Genomic DNA, 6637 nt, shown 5'->3' with positions numbered 1-6637 from the left:
TTTAAGTGATTTTTTAAATATGTTATAGCTTTATTCTTTAACAATATCGCTGTAATAATATTGTTGCTAGACAGGTAAGTTGTCATTGTATAACGGGTGTACCAATCATACCGTGTTTTTTTTTTCTAAAAGTTCCAAACACCCTGTGGAATATTGTAGCATTTATAAAATGTTTTATTAAAACTTAATTGTAGCCTTAGACTTTCTTAATATTTTGCTTTTTGATTCATTCATGCATTATATTACAAATGAGGTTTGCTATTTGGTTTTAAACAATATCATTCCAAATTCGAGATCTACTGTTTCTACCTCTTGTTAGGTTCTAGGAGTTGGCAAACGCTGTCGTAGTTTTCTGTACGCCCCACAAATGTTCGATTGGGTTAAGATATGGACTATATAAGCATACGCCGTCATACTCATGCATACATATTGTAACTCGTTATTTCATTTATGATGTTACTATATTTATATTCCGATCTAACCATGATGTTGCTTTTCTCATAGTTACCATTCTCGTCTCTACCCTTAGTAGTTAGACTCCTTAGTTAGCTACTATTGGTGTGCCCCTGAAATTACAAGGCAAGCAAGTCTGTACTTTGCTTAGTTTGAATATGGCATTTTTGCTACACCTTTGGTTACCATACCAAAATACATACATAGGTACATAACTGTTCTAAATCCAATAAGTACCTATAATATTTGTAGTTTTAAATCTACAGTACACTCTCAACAGACTTGACACCGACAATACTCCTTCTCATCTCATGAGCGTCAATATGCCTTTAGTAAGTTGGTAACAATGACCACAAAACAAGGATCTACAGACCGAGCTAGTCCTATAAACTCCACAAGAATCTACAGGTCGAGCAAGTCTCGTAAATTTCACGATTGCGAGCCACGCTTCACGCAACCATGTTTGCGTACTTGTGTTTCGAGTTGCGTGGTCGTGCAGAGTTATATTTACCAAATTTAAATCCGTATTGACAGTTCATTGGTTCCAACCCAACATGCTGTCAAAATTAAATCAATATGTCAATATGGCTACTGGGTGTAAAAGATAAATCTTATTCTATCTGTTCTTAATGAGTTTTAGATAATTTTAGTTGTATTTCTTTGTAATTTTGTGTTGTACAAAGATTAATTTAACATTTTCTCTGGAAGTATTAATTTAGAAAGATAATTATGCTTCATTGGTGTTGTGTTTTGAAGTGTGAAATGCAAAGTAATTGTGATAAAGTCAAGATAAAGTTCACTTTTAAACTGAACTAAATAAGGTATCTGAGAGACAACAATGGTTAAATGCAATACAATGTACAGGTTTTACTAGCGAAATGAAAATTTTCCTGTCCTGTCTGCTGTAATCATTTTATATCTGGTAAGTTACAATTACAACAGTAACGATTTTTGAAGATGTTAACATTTTAATCTTATAGGAAAACCAGCCGACTTAATCGATAATAACAATCTCCAGATTGGGTTCCTTCAATAAATATGGGCTATAAACACAATGAAATAAGTTCCCCAAAATCTAAAATGGAGTGGTATCAAAGGAGAATTAAAGGAAAAAATATTCATATTGAAATTATTTATAAGGCACTGGACTGTCTTAAATTCTACAATAATACTAGGTGGGTAAATGATTTTAGACATTTTTCATTAAGAGTAGATTAAGATTAAGTAGATTTTCATTCAGTAGATTTAAGACTTGTTTACACAGGTAGAGTAATGATGCAAGTACTTGATAGAGTAGAGTAACTCTACCTGTAAAAATGCTCAGCACAGTAGAATAGCTGGTAGAGTGTATAGTTGGAGTTAAAGTAGAGTGACTAGCAACCTATGGCAAAGTAACTACTTTATGACCACCACTACTGCCAATCAAAATGTCTACTCGGCTGCACACTCTACCCATAGAACACGCTCAATTATGGCAGAATAGAGTAGGTAGGAGAGTACATGGGGGCGCTGTCATTCTGGCTGGAATTGTGTTTTGTGTAAATAGTGAAAATGAAGTTCACCGAAGATGAAACTTTAAAACTTGTAGAGCTATAATACGGCGAATACCAGTGTTTATGGAATTTAGGTAGTGTATACTACAGAAATAAAAGTTTGCAGCAAGCTGCGGAGGATGAAATCGTCGAAAGAATGGCAAAGGGGGCTTTGGAGTAAACGAGCTTAAGCAAAAAATTAAGAATTTAAGGTGCACTTATAATCAAGAGTGTTTAAAAATACAAAAATCGGTTTCACTATACTAGCATCAGTACTATACTTGTACTCTCCTCATGTGAATGGTATCAAGCCATTTTTGGTAGAGTACTGCCGCTACTCTACTCTCCTCAAAACTCTACCCATGTAAACAAGTCTTTAGAAACAGTGGAAAATGAGGTAGCTAGTAGAGTAGTAGTAGAGTAAAATATACTGGTTTAGCAAATTACAATGTTTTAAGGTAATACAGTAGCGATAAACAGGTAGCCAAAACGTGTTCCAAGATTGTCACTGTAATTTTGAATATTTTTTCGAGGCATTTGGCACACGTATTCGTAAAATAATAAAGAATGGCGGTACAGAGCCCAATTTGAAAAATATATTAATATGTGGAAATTACTCTGTAATTATACAATATTTAAAAAACGAGCCTGTACCGCCATTAAGAAGAACAAAAAAATACACTTTCTTCAAATAAACTTTTTTATCCGATGCCTAGATTTTGTGTAATTTTGGAACTACTAATGAAATAAAAAATTTTAGTAGTTCCAAAATAACACAAAATCGGATAAAAAAGTTGTATTTGAAGAAAGTGTATTTTTTGTTCTTCTTAATGGCGGTACAAGCTCGTTTTTTTTATATTGTATTTAATTACAGAGTAATTTCCACATAATGATATATTTTTCAAATTGGGCTCTGTACCGCCATTCTTTATTATATTACGAATATGTGTGCCAAATATCTTGAAAAATATTCAAAATTACAGCCGCAATCTTGGAACACATTTTCGCTACCTGTTGATCGATACTGTTTCCTCTTAAGATAGTTTTAATAGTTATTTATGATATAAGTATTAAAAGTACAATTTTAAGATGCGCATGTGAAAGTTAACTTGAAAAAATAATTTTATTAATGTTTTGACTTCCACATCAGATGTCATTGTCAAAATACAAAATATTTATTATTATTAGGTTTGTTCTAGCAAACAGTCAAACTAGTCAAAAACCATCAGCAAACAGTTGGTCAGTAAAAGAACATAATACAGTCACCAGTGCGATCCCCTCTACTCGCGCTGGTCCACTATTCGCTGATGGTTTCAAACTGATGCTAGAACAAACCTATTATTATTATGCATATCATTATCTGTAAATAATATTTCTTCTGATTGTTAATTGTAAAGGATAGAAAAATTACCATTTATTTCATTTTTTTTAGAATCAGCTGAGAGAAGTGGTCTACAAAAAACCAGGAAGGAAACGGAATATGTGGCTACGAAAGGCAAAAGAAAGGTTTACAAAGCAAATGTGACACATTTTTTTGAAATATTTAGGAATATCAGTAAATTGCATTAAAAAAATGTATGAAAAGATTTTGTTCAATAAAAATGTTTATATTTATCAAGGATGTATTATTTGGTATGGCCACATATCGTCAGTGATGTAATAATACATCCTATCTGTTTTTTCATGAGTTTTGTAAGAGAGACTAAAAACGTGTCTTAGGGTCACCTCCTGTTTTCATATGATATTTTTTGACTTGTTTTGTAGTAAATTAAACTATCTATGAACTACAAAACAAGTCAAAACTTACATATGAACACAGGAGGTGACCTTAAAACATGTTTTTCCATCTCTCATACAAAACTCATGAAAAAACAGATAGGAGGTATTGTCACATCAGCAAGGATGTACAGTGATAAGTGCCCTAATAACCGGCAAAATATGGGCAACATATTTAGTTGTGAGATAAAAAGAAATGAAACTAGTCGAGCTGGGAAATTTAGCGAAATTAACCTTTAAATTTACGTTATATTGATCCCACCTTTACACATATCGGAGGAGTATGTCAACTAAAACTGTCACTGTGACAGTGGTAGTTTCCAAACTCGTCTGATACGTCTGAAGGTGGTACACAATCAATACAATCTAAATGTATAAGTTAATATCGCTAAATTTCCCAGCTCAACTAGTTTCATGTCTTTTTATCTCACTACTTAATACATCTTTTGTGCTATTTTGCCGGTTATTAGAGCGCTCATCACTGTATTTCTGGTATATCCAGGGAATGTCTACAAAATATATTTTGAATGTCCAGAGAACATTCGTGGACATTCATGGAATGTTCCAATAAGACATTCAGGTAATGTTTAAAATGCTGACACAGGATTTTCCTGGGATGTTCAGGGAACATGTTTTCGGGGATATTCCAGGAATTTTTCAATGTCTGTGTACCTTCTATGGACCTATATGGAATATTTTGATGTTATTACCGCCGCACTCCACTTGCGATTTGTAATCAGGAAGATTGAACACATTGTTTCAAATACAAGTCAATCCATTTGTGACTAAATAATCATGGATTGACTTCTATTTGAAAGAATGTGTTCAATCTTCACAACTACAAATCGCAAGTGGAGTCCGGCGCTTAGGGCTACTTCCTCTTCGGTATTATGTATTATACTACAGAAATCAGGAACTTTCCTTCTAAATATATGTATGCATCTTGGCCATCAAACATATTCTTCCAAACATTTTTTTAAGGGGTTACATAGGTCTTGTGGGTAAAAAAAGTGACTTTTTAAAAAAATTATATCTCGAAAACTAAAATTTATTTTTATTTATAATTGGAACATGTAAAAGTATAGTACTTAGGGTAGTCTCAAAAAAAGTTTCAGCCAAAAATATTCATTTTTGTAGAGTTTAAGTTTTTTTGCGTTGGCAGCATAACTAAGTCCATCAGTCTCATCTGAAATCAAAAAGTTTCTTGTAGTTTATACCTCTGGCTAGAATATGAACGAAGGAATTAAAAAAAATTAAATTTGAAGATTTTACATAAGTTTAAACACATTTTTGACCCCAATTTTTCTCATTTTTAAAGTAGTTTTTTTTATAAAACAAAAATGACCTCATCTAATAAAAAATCCTTTGTTCATTCACTAGCCAGAGGTATAAACTACAAGAAACTTTGATTTCAGATGAGACTGGACTTGTTATGCTGCTCACTGCAAAAGAGGGCTGTTGTGGAAAAATTGCAGTCAACTCTACAAAAATGAATATTTTTGGCTGAAATTTTTTTGAGAGTACTATACTTTTACATGTTTCAATTATAAATAAAAATAATTTTTAGTTTCCAAGATATAATTTTTTTAAAAAGTCACTTTTTTTACCTGCAAGACAACAACTTAACAAATTGTTGATTTCAAATTGTAACAATTGTTTTGCAAAGTATGCTGCCTTCTTGTATTGTCTGTGTTATCTTCATCATACAATTACTTCATCTAAAAACTTTCTGCGATATATTCGCAACAACAAAAACAAACAAAACAAAAAAAAAATAAAACAAAAGTTTAACCACCTTCACACCACAGAATCAAGCAATCAAGTTACACAAATTTTCAAACACCTCACCCGACACAGCGTCTCAAGTACGATTGCGCGAATTGGTAAATATAACTCCGCACGACCACGCAACTCGAAACACAAGTACGCAAACACGGTTGCGTGAAACGTGGCTCGCAATCGTGAAATTTACAAGACTTGCTCGACCTGTAGATTCTTGTATAAACTCCACGGCTTCGCGCCATGCTTCACGCAACCGTACTTACTTACTTACTTGTGTTTCGAGTTGTGTGGTCGTGGACTGGTCGAGTGGAGTTAGAATTTGTCAAATTTAAGTAAAATAATCATTTCTACTGATACATATTATAATTAGGTATCTAATATAATTATTAATAAAAAAATACATTAAAAAACAATGTTAAAAACTTTAATAATTATATTATATTATAATAATAATTATTATACTATAATATACATTATATGCAGCTTTTAATGTTGCTATAATACATTATATTATTAAAGTTTTTAACATTCTTTTTATTTACATTAAGTATATAAATACCAAGTCACCTAGGGCTCGATAACATGGAAAGGAAAGAGTCCCACCAGAGCTCAATCCTTTTAATAGCTTAGGTATATGGGATAAGTCAATTTTCCCCTTAGAGGGAGTGTGATGAGTCGTATGGCTAAATCTGGATTAGCAATATTAAAAACTTTAATAGATTATACATATTATATTATATTATATTAGAATAATTATTATATTATACCGCAGTTTTTTTTTATATGAAAATGCAAAGCAAAATGTATACAATTTGCAGAGTAAATGCTTATATTGGTTTTTTATTAAAATAATACAAATTGTATGTAGAGTAGCTAAGCGTTGGGTAGTAGCAAAAGTAGCTACGCCACATGAGACACGAAAATGATGAAATTAATTCTAATTTTTTTTCATGGAGATTTTTTTAAAATAGGTAACATCATTACAAATTATTTTGTTATTATTTCAAGTAATTGTTTGTTATTATTTACTGAGCCTTTATAATTTTGACTAAGCCATTTTATAAGCTATTTGGAAAATAGAATTTCGCAGAAAA

Source organism: Diabrotica virgifera, chromosome 1, assembly GCF_917563875.1.
Source record: "Diabrotica virgifera virgifera chromosome 1, PGI_DIABVI_V3a".
Taxonomy (NCBI): Eukaryota; Metazoa; Arthropoda; class Insecta; order Coleoptera; family Chrysomelidae; genus Diabrotica; species Diabrotica virgifera.
Note: the sequence above shows the minus strand (reverse complement) of the source record.